This window comes from Balaenoptera acutorostrata, chromosome X (assembly GCF_949987535.1).
Source record: "Balaenoptera acutorostrata chromosome X, mBalAcu1.1, whole genome shotgun sequence".
Classification (NCBI taxonomy): Eukaryota; Metazoa; Chordata; class Mammalia; order Artiodactyla; family Balaenopteridae; genus Balaenoptera; species Balaenoptera acutorostrata.
This window is the reverse complement of record NC_080085.1, coordinates 59,725,111-59,745,491: the sequence shown is the minus strand read 5'-3', so window position 1 is coordinate 59,745,491 and position 20,381 is coordinate 59,725,111.

Sequence of the window (20,381 nt, the reverse complement as noted above, 5' to 3'; positions counted from 1 at the left end):
TGGACACATGCCACTGTCTTTCTGGCAAAGCGCAGCGGCTTCCCTGCAGGGCCAAGGGCAGAGGGCACTGGATTCAAGTCCTTTCTTTCTGGGCAAGTCGCCTTGGCCCACTTGGCCTCCATTTCTTCAGGCTTGAGGCCTGAGAGCATGAAAGGACTCAGGCTGGGAAGCCAGACGGAGCTGAAGGGCACTCTGGGCTCTGACACGTATGCCATTTTATATCTCTGACACTCAGTCACCTCCCCTATAATAGGGAAGCACCTGCTTCATGAGCTCATTGAGAGCAAGTAATAAGATGATATGTGCAAAGCAGAGAGCACAGTGCCTGGCACACAGTAAGGGCTCAGTAAGTGGCAGCTCTTATTATTACTATGGCTATTCTTTTAATTGTATTCAAAGTGACAGTTTCTGTACCTGTATCTCCCATTAGACTGGGAGACTCTGGGAGGCAACAACAGGGACTTATTCCTCTCTCCATCCCCAGCAACTCCAGGCTCCACAGGCCCAGAGCAGATTCTGGGGCAAGTGGGGGTGGGGGGGAGGGGGATGACGCATATATACCAGGAATGCCTTGGGCTAAATGGCTTCAAAACTCTCTCCTGGCTTGGACACTCTGTGCTTTTAACTCCATAAGGTCTAAGGAATGGCTGCCCTAGAGTATATAAGCCTTGGGGGAAAAATATATGTTTATATAATAAACAGACATATATTTGTGTGTGTGTGTGTGTGTGTGTGTGTGTGTGAGTGTAAGGCCCCTGTTATATAAACAATTCAAGTTAACCCAAATCAGCATGTTAACACAATTCTGGCAACCTACTCTCTTCCGTGATCCTGTGAAAAAAATACTGTGCCAGCTTAGCCCCAGGGCCCCGAAAGACACCATAGATGTGAGTCCAGGAGCTCCTCAGGACATCTGGTTGACCCCATGCATGGAGTAGCCAGAGAGTGTCCCAAAGAGGAGTAATAGGGATTGGGGCCTACTCGGGTCCATGTTTGGGCTCAGAGCACTCTACCGGTGAGGCAGTGCTGGCCGTGGCTGGAATTCAGCACCAGAGGGGACATCAGCACATTTGGAGGAATGCCCTCCAAACCACAGGGCCCCCTGAGGTGTGGGGCTGGGGCAGGGGCCCTGCTTGCGTGGGGTCATAGAGCATACTGCTCAAAGGTGGCAGCCACTGAGCTGAACTCATTTTAACTTTGGCCAAAGGAGCCTTAGCCCCTCCATGCTGTGCATTGCCCATGCCCGGAATTCCAATTTTCTCTGCATCCTCCACCACATCTCATGCCAGCCCACTGGGTAGGACCTGTGGGGCTGACCAGGGCTGAGCAAGAAAACACCGTGGCTGGCTAAGGAGAAGGATGGTGGGGGAGGAGGCAGTGAGACTAGCACACCAGCCAATGGAGGAGGGGCTGCTTGTCACACCAGCAATGAGTTCCTGCAGGTCTAAAGGCTCGGTTGCCCACAGACAGGTGCTGGGGCAAACCCTCCTGCACCCTCGGAAGGACTCGGGGAGGCTACCCTGGGGGCTGACTGTGGAAACCACGCCAGGGAGGGCCTGACGGCAAGAGTTTCCCAGGCTGTAAAATCACCGCCACCACCTAGGGCCACCCACAGCCCAGGAGAGATGAACACAGCTACTCCCCATGGCAGCTGCCAGGTAGGCCTTGGGAACCTGGAAGGAGTAAGGGAGGAGGGCTATAAAAGAGCATGAAGTCGGATGGTGGATGACGGGAGCCAGGTTGCTCACTGTTGGAGTGGGAGTATACAAATAAGCAAGGGGAAGGCTGGAGTGATCCAAGCAGTAATGGATTAGAATGGGAGATATCAGCGTAAACTCATGTTTAGCTTAATATGGGTACAAATAGTTACATGGAGAAGCACTTACTGATATGTGTATATACACTAGTTAGCATGCACACATACATCTTCTTACTCTGTTAGTTGAGAGGGCCCAGTAGCAATGAACACACCCAGTGCCGGGATCTTGGTTTCTAAGACCATTTTCCAATAAAGGAACCAGAGTTCCTCACAGAAGTGGTTGATTCCAAGGCTGCAGCTGGAAATAAAGATGAGCCTGGAGCATCTTGTAGTGCCAGAAAGGAAGGAAGTGCCAAAGAAATAAAACCCACAATGATGGGTCAAAGGGACACAGGAGCCAACTGAAAGAGCTCCCAAAGGCCAAAGCTGGAACAATTAGAGCAACAGAATTAATAATGTAGTATTGGAGTATAACCCAGAGTATAAAACCAATACCCATGAGTCTATAGTGATATAAATAAGTGATTGAATGAATGGATGAAAACCTACATAATAAATAAATAAATAAATAGGGAAGAAGAGGCAAATCTCCCGTGTAGAAGAATTGCAAGTAATTTATGTTGATCCTGTTCCCACAAGGAGGCGACGCCTATCTCCCCATTCCGCACTCCTTAAGTGTGGGCTGTGCATAGCAACTTCCTTCCAAAGAGTACAGTATGGAAAAGGGCGAAAACACAGAGTAACTATCCAGTGGAGAGACCTGACAAACACACCTCAGCCAGGTGATCACTGTCAACATCAACAGTGATAAGTCATGCTGAGAGCATGTACCCTTGATAGGATGTGATGAGAAGAGCACTTTACCTCTGTGGGCTTCCTCCCCCAAAACTCTAACTCCGGTCTAACCACGAGAAAAACATCAGACAAATCCTAATTGAGGGGCAGACTACCAAATACCTTACCAACACTCCTCAGAACTGTGAAGGTCATCAAAAACAAGGAAAAGTCTAAGAAACAGCCATAGCCCAGAGGAGTTAAGGAGACAAGATGACTAGATGTAGTGTGGTGTCCTGGATGGGATTCTGGAATGAATAGAGGACATTGAGTTAAAATTAAGGAAATCTGACTTTAATACTAATGTATCAATATCGGTTCCTTAATTGTAACAAATGTACTACACTAATGTAAGATGTTGAGGATGGGGAAATTGGGTACACGGTATATAGGAACTCTGTACAGTCTTCTCAATTTTTTCTGTAAATCTTAAACTGTTCTAAAATAAAAAGTTTATTTAAACCAAAAAAACTTGAAGTCTTGGGTTTTAATCCTGTTTCTGCCCCACCTAACTGCATGGCCTGGAGGAAATTATTACCCTTTCTGAGGATGTTTTCACTAAGTAAAATGGGAAAAATAATTTCTCTCTAGAAGAACCAGAAGAAGTAATTTAATAAAAATTTAAATACACACAGAAACAATCAATACATGCTAATTTCCTTCCTCTCTTAATTCTCATAAGAGCCCTGTGTGAAATAGATGGGACAACTGAGGCTCAGAGAGGCAGAGGGACCTGCCCAGGGTCACATAGCTGGGAGGTGGAGGAAGCGAGATGTGACATTTCCTCTAAGGCATTCTGCCTATTGGTAAAGCTTGCACTACAATGGGACCTGTTGGGGTGCAGGTGGGAAAGCTAGCTCTCTGTCTGGGGGCTCCAGGGCCTCTGAAGGGCAGCTACTTCCTCTGAGAAACTACAAAGGAGCACAGCACAGTGGTCAGGTGTATGGGATTTAGAATCAGGCTGCCTAGTTCAAGCCTCGATTCTACTACTTCCCAACTGTGTGACTTGGGCAAGTTGTTTCACTTCTCTGAACCTTAACTTCCCCATCTGTAAAATGGACATTGATAATAGTATCTACCTTTTTTAGAGTTGTTGTTGTGAAGCTTAAACTGGTTAATCAATGGCAAGTGTTTAGAATAGTACCTGGCACTTCACAAGGGCTCGGTAAATCCTAGCTATCATTATCTGCAGAATGGATAAAAATGCCTTGGGTTCAATTGCCCCAAAGGCCCTTCTAAATCTTCTCTTGTGGTGAACGTGGTGGAAGGGGTGCCAGGAATTGTTTCTTCGAAAGCACCTAAGAGTTTTCGCGTCAAATAATAAACACTCATTTGCATATCATTCAATGAACAAGCCCTTGGAATCCTGAAGTTTGAAGGAAGCTTCAAAAATCATCAGCATCATTTTAGATAGGTAAACTGAGGCCCGGAAAGGCAAAGGGACTGGACCGAGGTCACACTGCAAGTCAGTGGCTGAGCTGAGCCAAATGTAGGGCTCCTGTTTCCCTGTTTCCCTAGACTCCTGCCACTCTGCCAGCTTGCTGCTGTTTTTTTAAAAACATTTTTATTGAAATATATTTGATTTACAATGTTGTGTTAGTTTCAGTTGTACAGCAAACTGATTCAGCCATATATATGTATATATATGTGTGTATATATATATATATATATATATAATTTTTCAGATTCTTTTCCATTATAGATTTTTACAAGATATTGAATATATTTCCCTGTGCTATACAGTAGGTCCTTGTTGTTTATTTATTTTATATATAGTAGTGTGTATATGTTAATCCCAAACTCCTAATTTATCCCTCCCCCCATTTCCCCTTTGATAACCATAAGTTTGTTTTTTATGTCTGTGAGTCTGTTTCTGTTTTGTAAATAAGTTCATTTGTATCATTTTTTTGAACATTCCACATATAAGTGATGTCATATGATATTTGTCTTTGTCTGACTTACTTCACTTAGTATGATAATCTCTAGGTCCATCCATGTTGCTGCACATGGCATTATTTCATTCTTTCTTATGGCTGATATTCCATTGTATATATACCACCTCTTCTTTATCCATATTCGTCTGTCATTGGACACTTGCTGCTGTGAACACTTTACTGACACCTCTCCAGTCCCCAGTCCTGTGCTAGGCACCCTGAGGGACTAGAAGAAATAAGTATATCAACCATGTTCCTGCTTTTGCAGTTTTAAAAGTAAGCTTCAGGGATAAGATCTTCGTGTTCACTTGGAGAAAAAGAAGACAAATCAATATATAGAAATGCTGGCTTAGGTACACTTGCCTGTGGCACTGAGGCTGTCAGCAGAGGTGAGATCAGGGAGGCTGCAAGTCTTTCTGGGCGAGTCAGTCCTTGATCTGAACCTTGAAGGCTGGCAGGCTGGACTCAGGCAGAGAACATGGGGCAGGGCACTGTGATGGGGGGTGCAGCAGGAGAGAAGCCTAGCGGGGTGTACTGGTAAACTGGCTCTTTGTGTGTGGGGGGGTGGGGTTTGTACTATTTGCCAATTTCTGTGGTGTAAATACTCCCACCATGGCCACTCTGAAGCTACCAATAGTTTAACAATCTGCTTGTAAAGTTCCTGAGTTATTAACAAGTGGCACTCAACTCCGGCACACCGCTGCCTATGGGTGAGAACGGATTTGTTTCCAGGGCAGTAGGAGCTGGGCCTTGCGGGGAGCAGGGTGGTGGGATGGAGTGCTAGCTGGCTAAGGTGGGGCTGGCTCAGGGAATAGCTGGGTGCTAGCCAGCAGGTCACACGCAGATTCAAATATTAGCTATTGAGCTGAGCTCTTTGCTGGGCTCTGTGCCAGATATTTAATATGCATCAGCTCATTTAATCCTCACAACGGCTTTAAGAAATGTCCATTCATTCATTGCTCCAACCATCTACCCATCCATCTGTCTATCTACCAAGTCTGTATTGAGCACCGACTATGTGCCAAACGCTGTCCAAGGCACAGTGGTGGTGACAAAGTCATTGCCCTAATGGTGCTTATATCTGAGTGGGAGGAAACAGATAATAAACACATTTTTGAAGGAATAAAACATTACTACCAATTGTGGTGTTTGGATGGAAACAAAAAGTACTAAAATTGAGAACAAAGGGGCTTCTGCTGTTTAAGATAGGGTGAACAGGGAAAATGTCCCTGAGGAGGTGACATTTAAGAATGAGAAGAGGGGCTTCCCTGGTAGCGCAGTGGTTAAGAGTCCACCTGCCAGTGCAGGGGACACAGGTTTGGGCCCTGGTCCGGGAGGATCCCACTTGCCACGGAGCAGCTAGGCCCGCAAGCCACAACTACCGAGCCTACGCTCTAGAGCCCGGGAGCTGCAGCTACTGAGCCCACGTGCCACGACTGCTGAGGCCCGAGCGTCTGGAGCCCGTGCTCCGCAACAAGAGAGGCCACCACAATGAGAAGCCTGTGCACCACAACGAGGGGTGGCCCCTGCTCGCGCAGCTAGAGAGGGCCCGCACACAGCATCGAAGACCCAAGGCAGCCAAAAATAAATCAATAAATAAATTTACAAAAAAAGAATGAGAAGAGGCCAGGAATGCAAATGGCTGGGATCAGAGCACTGAGGTGGCCGGAATAGCAAGTACAAAGGCCCTTAGGTAGAAATGAGATCGGATTTCTTAAGCAACATTAAGAAGGCCAGTGTGGCAGAGCTCGGTGAGTGAGAGAGTGTGGCCTGCAATGAAGTCAGAGGTCATGGAAGCCTTGCAGGCTGTGGTAAGGACTTTGAAGGACTTAGAGTGGGGTTGTCATATGAAGCTCATTCTGGCTGCAGTGTGAGGAATGGATTCCAGAGAAACAGGGAGGCCAGTTAGGAGATAGTGTGCTCAGGTAAGAGTTGTGAAACTAGGTCCAAAAGGGTGGCGGGTCAGAGAGAGAGAGAGGCAGAGGGACTAACATGTGGCAGATCCTGGATTCAAATCCAGGCGCCACCGTCCATGCTCCTTCCCACACCGTAGGCGGTCTCATGGAAGGAGACCCAGATTTTCTGACTTAGGGCCTCAAAGCCTAGGAAAAATGTCTAAGCAGAGGAATTATGTGATAGAAGATAGCTGTGTCTCTTCACGTACATTTTTACACTTGAATGACTTGCTATTCAAATATTCATAGACTTCCCTTGAATGTGAGCTCCTTAAGGGCGGGGATCTGAGTCATCCAGGATTTCCAGCTCAGAACTTTGACCTGAATCAGAGGAGGAGGAGTTCTTGAATCAAATGATGACCAGCTCTCTCAGGTACCCTGCCAGCTCTGGATGTGCCCAGTTTGGCCCATCCTGGAAGACCTCTTGGCTGAGTACCACAGCAAAGGGAGGTCACCGCCTATCCAAATCTCTCTCTGAGCAGCACAAACCCTCCAGGCCTGTCACCTGGAGGGGTAGCAGAGGCCAAAGACAGAAACCCGGGCCTTGGAATCAGATCCAGTCCCAGCTCCTCTGCTTCCCTGTGGTGTGAGCTCAGACGAGGGGCTTAGCTTCTGTGCATCTCAGTTTCCCCAACTAGGAAATGAGACAATGAAGAGTTCTTGTGTCTGCAGGTCATTGCGAGGATCAAATGAGATCATGCAGAGAACAGGCTTGGAACAGTACCCGGCACATAGTACGTTCTCAAGAAGCTTCCTTCAACCCAGATGGGTGAGGTGCCTGAGGTGTCACTGTGTTTGGGGTTCCTGAGGAGTCCCGAGCCCGACCATGGCAGGTAGGCAGCTGAGAGAGGGGAGTATAGAACGCCTTCTCCTCCTTTTCCCCACCTGCCTTCCACTCCCCCATCCCCTCCTCTCCCCTTGCTCTTGCCTCTGTGTTAAACACCTGGGAGTTGGCTAATTAGAACTAATTAGCTTCTCCTGCAATAAAACTCCAGCAATGGAAAGGTTCTGTAGTTCAGACCTCTGACAGTAATCATGTTAAATAGATATTTATTTATCCCTTTATTAAGCAAGTCAATTAGCTTGTAATATCTGAGCAGCTGACTTTCAGGCCTGGGAGCTGGGCACGTGCTCTCAAGAGTCAAAGGCCCCAATTGGAGCTCTTTGGTGTCTTATCCTCCCTGAGCCCCAAAGAAGCCAGGTCACAGGATGGAAGGGTTGGAAGAGTTGTGGGACACATATGCACAGATTGGAGACTGAGGTCCAGATCAGGGGTAGGGACTTGCCCAAGGTCACACAGTGGGATGTACATGACTGTCTGAGAAGGTAGAGGATATTAAGGAGTTCTCTAAAGGGTACCTACTCTATGCAATGGGGGCTCATGGGAAAATTAGATCACCTTTATTTTGGGACAAGGTGGGTGGTCACGGAAAGCTTCATGAACGAGGCAGAATATGCACTTTGACAAGAGGACATTGGGTGGGGAAGGGCATTTCTGGTAGAAGGATACTGAGTGTCAGATGCTGAGGACTGAATGCCAGCTGGCCAAGGTCAACATGTGACCATGGGATTGGAAGGCTAGTGGTGGGTGGCCCAGTTAGGAAGCTGGGCTCTGGGTAGGGAGGTTGGAGGCTGGACCACTGACAGAGAAGGAGCAGGTCTGTGAGGGCAAGGTACTGCATTCATTCGTTCATTCATTCAAGCCACACTTGTTGAGTACTACTGTGTGTCAAGCACTGTGCCCTGGAGAAGCTTACAGTTGAATTAGGGAGGCAAACATGTTAAAGAAAGAATTCCAACCCAGTACAGCTCTTATTGAAGAGCTGTGATAGAAGAGAGTCCTCTTCCATCCTCCAATGATAGGGGAAGGGAGAAACCAACTCTGCCTGCTGCCCTCAGGAATAGCTTCTCAAAAGTGTTGGCAGAAGCCCAGAGAATTGACCAGGGCTTGAGAGTTATAATTATCTAGTGTCTGCCCAGCACTTTTTGGCTTACACATCACTTTCACATGCAGTATGTATATTTTTAATCCTCCGAATAACTCTGTGGGGCAGAGAGGATTAGCCCCATTTTATAGATAACAGAACTGAGGTTGAGCGGTGAGGCAAGAAGTAACACCACAGGGTGGAAAAGGCACAGTTTTGGGAATCTGTGAAGTCTGAGTTCCATTTCTAGCTTTATTACTTACTTAGTTGGGTGACGGTGAGCAAGAAACTTTACCTCTTAGAGCCTCAGTTTTCCTACCCATAAAATAGGGATAATACCTACATTTGATTCATTCAGCAAGTAGTATTTGAGCATATAGCAAGTGCTCCACAGATGTTAGTTGACTTAATCCCTGCCCTTAAATGGCTTGCCCAAGGTCACACAACTAATCAAAACTCAAACCCAGGCCCTTCAACTCTAAAACCTATTCTATCTGTGAGGCCCTGACCATCTCTTCAGAGATGAGAGGAAGGCTGGAGGTAAGGCTGACCATGGAAGGTCTTGGCTATATAAGGATAATAACTTATGTTTCCTCAACTTCAAAGGAAGCTAGAAAGAGAAAGGCTAAGCTTACTCAAGCTGACAGCAAGGAGGATGGAGGCTAGACACTGGGATGATCTTGATGACAAGTTTGTGAGTCACCAACCGGAAGAGCCGTGGCTTTGGGGGCCTGGGAGATCTCTAACAACAGGAATAATCCCAACGAGTCTGAGCTGGGGCGAGGCAACCCCGTCCAGAAGAAGAGGGAACAATGAGATCACCCAGGCTGCAGACTGGAAAGAACCCAAATGGGTCATTTAGTCCAGCCCCCTGCCTCTGGGCAGAATTCTTCCAGACCAGACAGATGAGAATCTCTCCTGCTTTTCAAGGTCTCCAGGGGAAGAGATTCCTTAGCCTTCCTCGGCCATTCTGGAACAGGTTCTCACAGTGGACTCCCAAAAAGTTCTTTCTTTTGGCTGATTACAATTTCTCTTGCTGCCATTCTCGCCTTTAGTGGCAAAGTAGGAAGGCTGCTGCCCCACTTCAGGCCACCTGCCCCAGTAAGCAGAGAGGAATGGTCAGCTGTCCCTGTTTGCTGATGGGCAGCTGCCAACTCCCCAGGTAAGGCAAGACCAGCATCTCACACCCTCTATAATGATCCCACCAAGCTCTCCCAGCAGCGCATTTGCCCAGGTACCCAGGCCACCTCATCCCCAAACAGGCTGCCCCTGACCCCACCCCCATGCCACTGTTGCCACTCTGCCCACTCTTAGCCTGCAAGGCCTTTCTTTCTCCCTGGTTTGCAGCTGATTACAATCCAACCCATCCTTCGAGGCTCAGTCAAAAGTCACTTCCTCATGGAAAACCTTCCCAATTTTTCCAGTAAGAGAAAATCATTCCCTCCTCCATTTCCATTTTGTATTTATTTCACTTTGCCTGATATCAGACGTAGTGCTGGGTTGTGGGTCCAAAATGATTGGCCATTTCGTAGAGTTTAACCCCAACTGTTTGTCTGTCTACTTCTGGTCCTAGACTGTAGGGACTGCATTGTATTCATTTGTTCACATCCCTCCATGCCCGTTGCTTCCCCTCCCCAACAGGGTGTGGAATGATGCTTTGTGTACCAAAGTGTGAAAAGCATGTTTATTGAATTTGTTGAAGAGTCATGATCATAAAATGAAAATATTTGGATGGGCCGTTACCAAAGTCCACTCATACATTTTGTCTCACTTAACCCTCATAATCACTCTATGAAGAAGGTTCTCTTATTTCCCCATTTGAGACACGATGAAGTTACTTGCCCAGGATCATGCAGCCATTGTGATCCAGGATCCCTGCCCTTCCCAGCTATGGTGACCCTTGGCCTGAGGCCTGAGGGAACTCAAAGTCCTCCCCAGGATTTCTGCAACATCCAGGAGGTTTGCTGCCCAGATCCTGCCTTCTTTTGTCAGCCCCAAGACCTAGACCCTTCTCTCTTTGCCTCCAACATTCTGTGAGGGGAATGACTTGGCCAGAGATTGGAGGGAGTGAGAGTCTTGAGGAGTCACCTGGCAGTGTGCAGGACCTTCCACTACCTTGGCAACTGCGCTTCCTCCTGGCCTTTTTGGAATAACAGACAAAACCTTCAACTGGACCCATTTCTGGGCCCTAAAGACTCAGGGTCTAGCCCAAAGCAGGATTACCAAGGCGACTTCTCAACAAAGGTGGTCTCCATGCAAGTTCATCTCCAAGCGGCTAAGGGAGTCATATTTTCTTTCCCTTCAAGTGTTTCTCCAAAGTATGGTGCTTATCTTGCAGGTTATCGAGAGGATTTTAAGTGGCACCTAAACGAAGATTTATATGTCAATAGTGATATATTTATTTTAAGGTTTATTAGGAGAATATGCAACCGGCACACCACGAATGATTTCATGCATAACATTGCTTAGTATGACACTAAGGAAGATGTTAAAGATTATTTTTCAGAAGTGAGTCCACTTAAGGAAAAACAGCAACTAAATAATGAAACAGGTGGGATGAGACTATGGCAAAAGTCATGATGGTGGCATGTGAACCACTGACTTTGGGAAATCTTGTATGCTTCCTTCTCACATTCCTGGAAAGACCCAGCCACAGGGCAGCCCTGGGAAGTCTTGCTGGGAGCAATGCTTGGAGGGAATGTGTGGCCAAGGTTGGGCAGTCTGAGGGAGGAGGGCTTATGGACTCAAGTGGACCTGGCTTGCTATCCCAGCTTAATTTTTTTCTAGAAATCTCATTTCCTGCTTGGAGGCAGAGTATAGTCTCCAAGACGGGCTGGACCTCATTCATTTCTGTAGACCCAGAACCTAGCATAATGCCTGGCACATAAAAAGTGCTCAATAAATACTAATCAAGTGAATAACTAAGCTTTGAATTCCTTGTTCCTCATGTAAAATGAGAAGAGTACTTCCTACTGTAAAAGACTGTTGTGAGGATGAAATGAAAGAACGTATCTCAAAGCATTTTGCATTGGGCCCAACATAGGGTCACCCTCAATCAGTAGGGTGGGGAGGGCCATTATTTTGTCGCAGCTACTGTGAGGAGCCAGAATGAGCTGGGCCTTGGAGGAGGGAAGGCGGGCAAGGAGAAACTATGGGAAGTATGGGCAAGGCCCTAGAATCTCGGCTCACAGCTGAGCCTGGGGCCTCACTAGACCTGTGCACACACTCATGTCTTCACACACCCTGAAGAGGACAAATATCACTCATCTGCTCAGACCTCGTGCTGAAGACTGGGCCTGGACTGCCTCTCTCAGAGCTCACTCCTCAGAATCCGGTCCAGGCACCAGAGCCAAACTGCCCCAGGCCTGTGGTTTCCCAGGCACCTGAGGGTCATCCCTGTAGCCCCCTCCCCTGCCAGATTGCCCAGTGGGTGTGAGTTCCTTCACCACATGGCCAGTCGGGCAGGCCTGGCGTTGGCGCCCCCAGAGCAGAAAGCAATGACTCTCAGACATTGCTGGAGGAGGTCCTGGAGGGAAAGGCAGGTGAGGGGCAAGGAGCCCCCCCCCCCCCACAACCGGGAAGGTCAACACCAGCAGCCCCGCCTCAGAGGTTGCAAACCCTCCTGTGCCCCAGGAGCACAAGAAGGGTCTGTTTCTGGGGCTAATGCAACAGGTCCTTCTTGCGGTGTGAGGTCTGGCTGTTTCAGGGCATGCAGAACACGAGAGGGGGCCAGCTCCCACAAAGAAAGGGGCTGTGTGCAACAATTTACAGGTACCTCTCATTAGAGACACAGGCAGGGACCTAGAATGTTAGAGCTAGGTCAATGGTTCCCAAACCCGGCTACATCTGAACCACCCCAGGGACATGTAAAACATACAGACTTTCAGGCCCAGGATCAGCAGAAGGTGGGATGTTCTGGAGTAGATGTGATTTAGCCAAATCTGTAAACTACTGCTGTAGTTCACTCTTTTTTAAAAAAAAAAAATGAGATGTAATTCACATACTATAAAATTCACCCTTTTAAAATGTACAGTTCTGTGGTTTTTAGTATGTGCCACCATTACCACTATCTAATTCCAGAGCATTTTCATCACTCCAGAAAGAAACCTTGTACCCACTAGCAGGCACTCTCCAACACCCCTTACCCACAGCCCCCATCAACCACTAATCTGTCTTCTGTCTCTGTGAATAGGCCTATCTTGGACACTTCAAATAAGTGGAATCATATAACATGTGCCCTTTTGTATTTGGCCTCTTTCACTTAGGTTTTCAAGGTTCATCTATGTTGTAGCTTATATATCAGTGCTTCATTCCTTTTTATTGCCAAATAGTATTCCACTGTCTGGAAATACAGCATTTTGTCTAGCCATTCACCAGTTGATGGACTTTTGGGTTGTTTCTACCTTTTGGGGTATTATGAATACCTTTGCTATGAACCTTCAGGTACAAGTTTTTGTCTGGACACATGCTTTCATTTCTCTTGGGTATGTACCTAGGAGTGGAATTGCTGGGTCACATGGTAACTCTATGTTTAACTTTTTGAGGAACTGACAGACTGTTTTCTGTAGTGGCTGCACCATTTTACATTCCCACCAGCAATGAAAAAGCGTTCCAATTTTTCTACATTCTCACCAACACTTGTTATTTTCCCAGTTTTTTTTTTAACTCTAGTCATCTTAGTTGGTATGAAGTGATATCTCCTTGTGGTTTTGATTTGTATTCCCTTCATGACTATGATGTTGAGCATCTCTTCATGGGCTAATGGCCATTTGTATATCTTCTTTGGAGGAATGTCTACTTCTTCCAACTTTTCTCCTCCATTTTTTATTTGGGTGATTTATCTCTTTATTCTTGAGTTGTAAGACTTCTTTATACATTCTGGATACTAGACTCTTATCAGATATATGATTAGCAAATATTTTCTCCCATTCTTTGGGTAGTCTTTTAACTTTCTTGATAGATGGTTTACTCTGAACTTTCTTTTTACAGATGAAGAGACAGGCTCAGATAGGAAAGGGGTTTGCCTGAAGTCACATTCAATGAGAGACAGTAGCAGAAAGCTCTTTCTACTTATCCATACTGGGCACATAGGGAGGTGGGCTGGGAGGGTGGGGCAAAGCAGTGGCATGGATAATTCAAACCTCAGCCTAGCCTACCAATTGTTTCTATTTGTCTTTGAAATACACAATTCCATTTTTTGTAGATGGTGTCTCCTGATCATTATATCCTAGTCAAGCAGCTCCTAACATTAGATTACTTTCCTGATAGCCCATCAATGCCTAGAGAGAGAAAGTGGCTTGGGATTAAAACTTGCCTGGGGATCATCTACAGAGAACGATCCAGAATCCGTGCCACTGTGCATCGGCAGGCTTTGCTCTGTGGTGCATAATGGCCCACAGAGGGCTGAGAGAGGGCCTCAAGTACCTGAGTAGTGGCTTGGGGACAATGAGGAGCCCAGCGGGACCAAACCACCCCTGGAGGTGTGAATATACCTTTGTGTTCACACTGCACTTTTCACATTTCAACCTCAAAGCAAGAGGAGGCTTTTCCTTTTTCACTTTTTCTTCATGTCAAACATCAGCAGCTAATGTTAAACTCATGACAGAAATTAACTAAAATTTACACAAGAATATGCATACCTCCTGGCTTAGACATCAGGTAAGGACAATTTTATGAATTACCCCTGTGCTTACACTTCAATTACAAGAGTTCGCTATGATTTTAGGCAATTCTCAACATTTGAGTAAATTCCCAACTTTCTTTGTTTCTGGTCATGTGACAGCTTTTGCAGATAGCTTGAAAAGGTGGCAGATCTTGTAGCATGGTTAGCTATAAAATGAAAGTGAACTTGGTTATGCTTTAAAATTATTTGAGAATATCATGATATTCAATAGCTCTTTCTACAAATGTTTATTGGGGACTCTGTGGGTGTAGGGTCCTATACTAAGTGCAAGGGCTACCTCAATTTACCTTTCTGGGCCTCAGTTTCCCCCTTTGTAAATTGCAGGGATGCATCAAGTCAGGGTTTTTTAAATGTTTTTTTTCAGTGGCAGAATAATTTTTCTGGACAAAATCTCACCTGGAACTGTAATAAAAAAAATATAACAGATCAAGTAGAGCTTTTCTGGGATGGGGGGGCACCCCTTGAACACAGCACCCCACACTCATAGCCATTGGTCCCAGACCCCCTACAGTTCCTCAGAGCAGAGCTAGAAAGGCCAAGACCAGCAGGGCCCTACCCTCTGTATTGCTGATCCACGTGGCTGGGACTACTCTCAGCTCTTTCTCTCCATCTCCTCCTGACTGGGAGAAAGTCCAGGTTGGACCGCACTTAGAGGCCATGCTATATACTGGAGCTGAGCATCCTCTGCTCCTTCCTTCTTGACCAAGTCTCCTCCTCTCCCCTGCTCTCTCCAGACACTAGACACTAGGGGCCTAATCCACCTCCTCTCTCTCCCCAAGCCAGAGGGACCTTGGGGCCCATGCCTCGCCTGCACTGAGGGAGGGCCCACAGGAGGAGGCCAGGAGGGAGGATGGAGACAGCGCACTCTGGGTCTCTGTGGCTGATTGCTGGTCCCCTCTGCCCTCATCACCTGCTTCAGCCAGACCAGCCTCAGAAGGGGCCCCAGAGGGGAGTGAGGGGGGTGGCGGACTTTAATTGGAGACAGGGGTTACTCTTGCCTTATTTTGCTCCCTACCAGCCTTGAAGAGAAATACAGGCATCCTGTAGCCCACAGGGGAAGAAGCAGGGGGAGGGGAGAGGAAGCAGGAAGAGGGTAGAAGCAGGGAGTAAGAACCAAAGAAAGTAGGCATTGAGGAGGAGTAGGTCCCATTTTCCTGGTATTCTTAGAGGCTTGTCAGCAGCTGATGGGTCTCCAGGCAGGGGCTGAAGGCTAGGGATCGGGTATTGGAAGTATGAATGGGTCTAGAGCCTATTCTTGGGGTCCAGGTGGCCAACTGTCTTCGAAGGCTGGCTCTCAGACCTACACCCTCTCCCCACCCCACAAATTTCCTCAGCCCACCAGGAAAAGCAGAAGGTGGCTAGGGAATATTCTGCCATTTTCCAGATGGAGGAAAGTGAGGTCCAGGGAGGGGAAAGCCCTGGCCATTGGCAACAGAGCCTAGAGCAAGGGCCATTGCCAGCCCAAAGGAATGATGGGGGCGGGGCCGAGGTTGAGCTAAGCCCGTTGGGACTCTAACCGCTGGCTCTTTATTTAGCCTTGGATCTGAAGCAGCTAAACCAATGCAAAAGAAATCCCACAAGTAAAGAGGGTTTCTCTGGTGAGACGCCTCCTCGGGGGCCCTGAAGCCAGGTATGTGAGGACCCACCCCCCACCCCACCCCACCCCCGCCGAGAAGATTAGTTTAGAGCCCAGGAAGCCACTGGGTGGCGCTGTCTCTCCACCCAAGTTACTTAGGGAGGTTTCAGATGCCAGGGCAAAGAAGTCACCCCCATTCATGCCCCATCCTGCCAGGGCCTTAACAAAGGCCGCTTGGGTTAGGGCAGGGAAAACCAGTTTTGACAAAACTCCATGTCTCTCCTGGCACGTGGGTGGGGAATGGAGGATCCAGATTGGTAGGGCCCAAGAAACCCAAGGGAAGGATCAGGCAGTTGTACTGGGGTCCCAGGACGCTGCTCCATTTCTCAACCACTCTCGAAGCCGAGAAATTCCAGGTGTCCTAAGCCTCGAAATGTAGGAGAGAAGTTTTTCCCATTTTATAGGCAGATTGAGGCCTGGAGAGTTGAGGGCCTAAAGGGAAGCTGTTTTAGTAGCCTAGGAAGCACCCTCTCCCCAAACTTCTGTTTCAAAGTGAGCCCCTTTTTGGCTGAGGCCAAAGCGGCGACCAGGAGAAGTGGGCTTTAGAAATGCTAATGGCCTGAGTGAGTGGCAGGCGGGGACAATGGAGGAGAGCGCCTTGAATAGGGCGGCGGGGCCTGGGAGCGGGGCTCCCTACGTGGGAGCGGAGTGGGGAAGGGGGCGGGAGGGGGGCGGCCGTTCCCAGCGGAGGGGATCCGAGACTGGGCTAATTGGAAGGGGCTGGAGCTGCGGGGGCAGGAAAGGGGGAGGGGATTACCTGCGGGTCGGCGGCCCACGGGGGCGGGGCTCCCAGGAGGGGGTCCTGCCGGGAGCGGGGATGGGGGTACAGGAGCCCCGGGCCTGGGGCGGGGGCGGGGTGCAGACTCACTGAGCTGGACACCCAGAGACAGAGGGTGGGGAAGCCGGGGGCTGGGGGTCAGAGCAAACCCAGAATTCAGGAAGGGGACAGCAGGTGCCTTGGGAAAGCGTGAAGGGGGACAGGGAAAGCATTCCCTCACTTGTTCATTCACTGTCACAAGGTGAAGAGGCTGCTCTCCAGCCCGGCTGCTGGCAGTCGGTTTCCCTGCTCTCTCAGTGATTGGTGATGTTCGCATCTGTTAAATCGGAAGAAGAGCATTTGCTTCATAGGATCTCTGGGAAGATTCAAAGAGACGATGCAGGTAAAGTACTTAAGAAAGTGCATGTGTGCTCAGTAATGGCGAGCTCTCATTATTACCCATCCACGAAATAGCGATTCTGTGCTGGCTATGAGCCCTGGACTTGGCTTGCTTGCTCTGTGGTGGAGACGTTGGCTGTGGTGGGGGAGAGAGGAAGAGGTTACACCTCGACCCCAGGCTCTGGGCTGAGGAGAACGGGGAGCGGGGACGCCCTGGTGTGTGGGCAGCAGAGCCTGTGGGCCACGTGTGAGGCCCCCAGACCTTGCTGGTCCTCAGGGTCTGGGGAAACCTGGCTCTTCTGGGCCTTTAGCCCCTCCATGGGAGAGGAGTCGTGGAAAGGTGCAGTGTATCTAGGAGTGGTTGCGTGGTGAGAGGCAGGCCCAGGTCCAGGTTGGCATGCTTGTCAGCTTAGGGGGCCTAGCCTCAAACTTATGCTTCTCTAGTAGAAAACCAGAGAAGGAATCACAAGCAAACTCTAGAACAGTGACAATACCAAGTGTCCTAAGCAACCCATTGGGGAGTGAGAAGAAAATATTGCAATATATAGAGCATTTTATTTCTTTTTACCTTGTCCTTTAACAGTTTTGATGTTGGACATGCAACTTGTAGCCTACATCATCAATTAGCAAAGTAATACATGTATAGTAAGAACAACATCTATATACTCTGCATCTATGTACTATGTCCCAGACCCTCACAACCACTTGATGACAGTGAGTAGAACTCTTATCTCCTCTTTCTGCAGGGACCACTAAGGCCAAGAGACCTCAAGCCACATACCCAGTGGAAGAGCCAGGATGCATATTCACAGGCTGGCCCCAGAGTCTGTGTTCTTAACCACTACATTATGTATAAATAAAGCCCTGTGGATATATTGTGTTGCTGTGTTCAAAATGCTCTAGTGATGGGAATCCATGATTTAAAAGTGTGGGGACTACTGCCCTGTTAAGGGTGTCAGCTCTGGAAGGACCCTTCAAGAGGCTCATGGTGTAGATGGGCACACTGAAGGCCTGAGAGGGGCAGGACATCGTCCTAGATCACACAGCAAGAGAATGCCAGTGCAGGCTACTCATGTGATGTTCTGCCTCCCTGAATTAAAACTCACGGCTGCACAGCCACTCTCACATTCCCCGTGCTCCCACACCGTGCTCCCCCCACTTCCCCACGACTCTATTCCTGCTCTCCCATCTTCCTCACCCCCAACAGATGCAAGCAAAGCAGCTGCTACTGGCTTCAGAGGATGGCTTTCCATACTTTGGCCAATTTCCTCACGGTAGCCCCTTGGCCCAGGTCCAGGATGGCCACCGTCTGGTGGGAGAGGGGATGGGAGGTCAGGCAGTGGCCATGGAGAGGGGCAGCTCAGGAAGCAGGGGTCCTAAACTCTCCGGGATCTCCATCAGCCATTCTTATAAAGGGAGAGAGACATAGATGGATACAGAGCTATGTAGATACATAACAAAGAGATAGATCAATGCATAGATACACAGTTACTTAGATAGAGAGATATGGAGATGCAGAGGTATAGAGATACAGAGATAGATGTAGAAATTCATAAATACATAGATATTATAGATGTATAGTTACATGGCTATAGACATTACTATGTAGCTACATACAAATTCTTAAGATAGAACCATGGAAAATATTCCTATGTAAAAATGTGAATAAAAGCCTTATCAGAAAGTTGATCTATTTAAAGTAACACAGCAGGATCCTCCCCTTTGGGCTGGAAAGATGTGTTGCCTGCTGAGGACATGGGAATCACAGAATCAGTCACTCTCTCTCTGGCTTTGAACTTCTCTGGTCTCACTCCCCCACAAGGCTCCCACCACCACCACCATGGGCAACCAACTAGCCTCTGTGCACACCTCTGCACAGCTGGGCCCCTGTGAAGGGCCTCTGCCAGCTCTGAAGTTCTTCCTAGAATTGAGCCGAATGTTCCCAGAGGTGGCTCCCACCCTGGGGGCCCAGCTCTGTTCTCCGGGGCCACCAGAACCCCGGTCTGCTCCCTCTGCCGGGTGGCAGACCTGTGAAGGCAGAGACCGCCTCCCTCAGAGTCTTTTCCTGGCTGCCCAGGTCCTGGAGCCACTGGGGCCCCAGTGGAAGCCTCTCTCTGCCCAAAGGTGCAGCAGGGAGATGCCTGGTGGCCTGGGCCAGGTCTCACCTAGGGGCCCTCTGGCCTCAGGCGTGTTCCAAGGCCCTGACCCATGCAGCAGGCACAGCTGCCCCTGGGGGCCACTCCCTTGCCTTTGAAGACATGGGTAGGGTTACAGGGTTAGCTGGGGAATAAGGCTCTTCAGAAACCCCGGAGCTGCTGGGAGAGACAAAGGAGCATGAATCCAGGAGCAGTTCTCTGTCTCAACTTTCTCCCTGCCTCTGGCTTGGTGTATATATATATATATATATATATATATATATATATATATATATATATATATTTCTATCTATCTCCCCTTTTCACCTGTCTCTGTCTCTCCTCTCTCTCTCACTTTCCTTGTCCTCCCCGCTCTGTCTCTCTCTGTCTCTCTCTCTTATTTTTCTTTTCTCCTTGACTCTCTTCTCCTCTCTTTCCCCCTCTGGTCATGTCTTGGATTTGCTCTTAGCCTTGTTGTTTCTGTCTTGAACTTTGAGAACTTGCACGGATATTGTGGTGAGGAGAGTTGACCAGAGGTCAAACACCCCTGTGGGTCTGTAGTGATCACAACAACGAAAAAATAAACACAGAGAGAGACCCAGGAATAGAATAGCCCCACCCTTCTTTCACTGGTCTGCAATAGCATCTCTCATGGTTGTCCATCCAGCCTCTGCTTACACACCTCTGGGGACGGGGGTCTCACTAGGGCCTTCTCTGAAGTGAACTGAAATCTCTAACCTTATGGCTGCCATCCACTGATCCTAACTGTGGTCCTCCGACTCCCTCTGCCTTTTGACAGTCCTTCAGAAGTCTCCCCAAAGAAGTAGGGTCCTTGGGGGCCTGAATCCTCTCAGGATGGGTTCTCAGAAAAGAATAAGAGGCCTTGCAGCCTAGAGTAGTTGCAACTACTGGGGAGGGAGTTGGTAGGAGTATCAGGAATATCCCAAGGGGGGCCACTGGTCGCAGATGAAGCCTCACCAGGCCACATCTGAGAAATTCAGTGTGAGATAAGGTGGGGCGAAATGGAAACTGGCCCAGCCTGAGGAAATAGGGAAGACAGATAGGAGCTGGAAAGCAGGCGGGGCAGTAGATAGGCCAGCCCATCCCTGCCCGAGACCCAAAGGGCTTGACAAGAGATCCCAGGTGCCCACAGAACTGGGTGGAAGGGAGCCAGAGAGCTGAGAGGCCTGCCCCGGGGGCACACTCAGGGCTGGTTGCCCTAAAGAAAGGGAGGCACAGAGCATTCAGTCAGCCCCCTCATCCCAGGCACCAGGGAACAGCGGGAGTTCCTTTAAGCTACATACCCCCAGGAGAATAGACTGAGGTCATGAGGTCCTGCCAGCCTAGACGCCTCAGCCTGCATG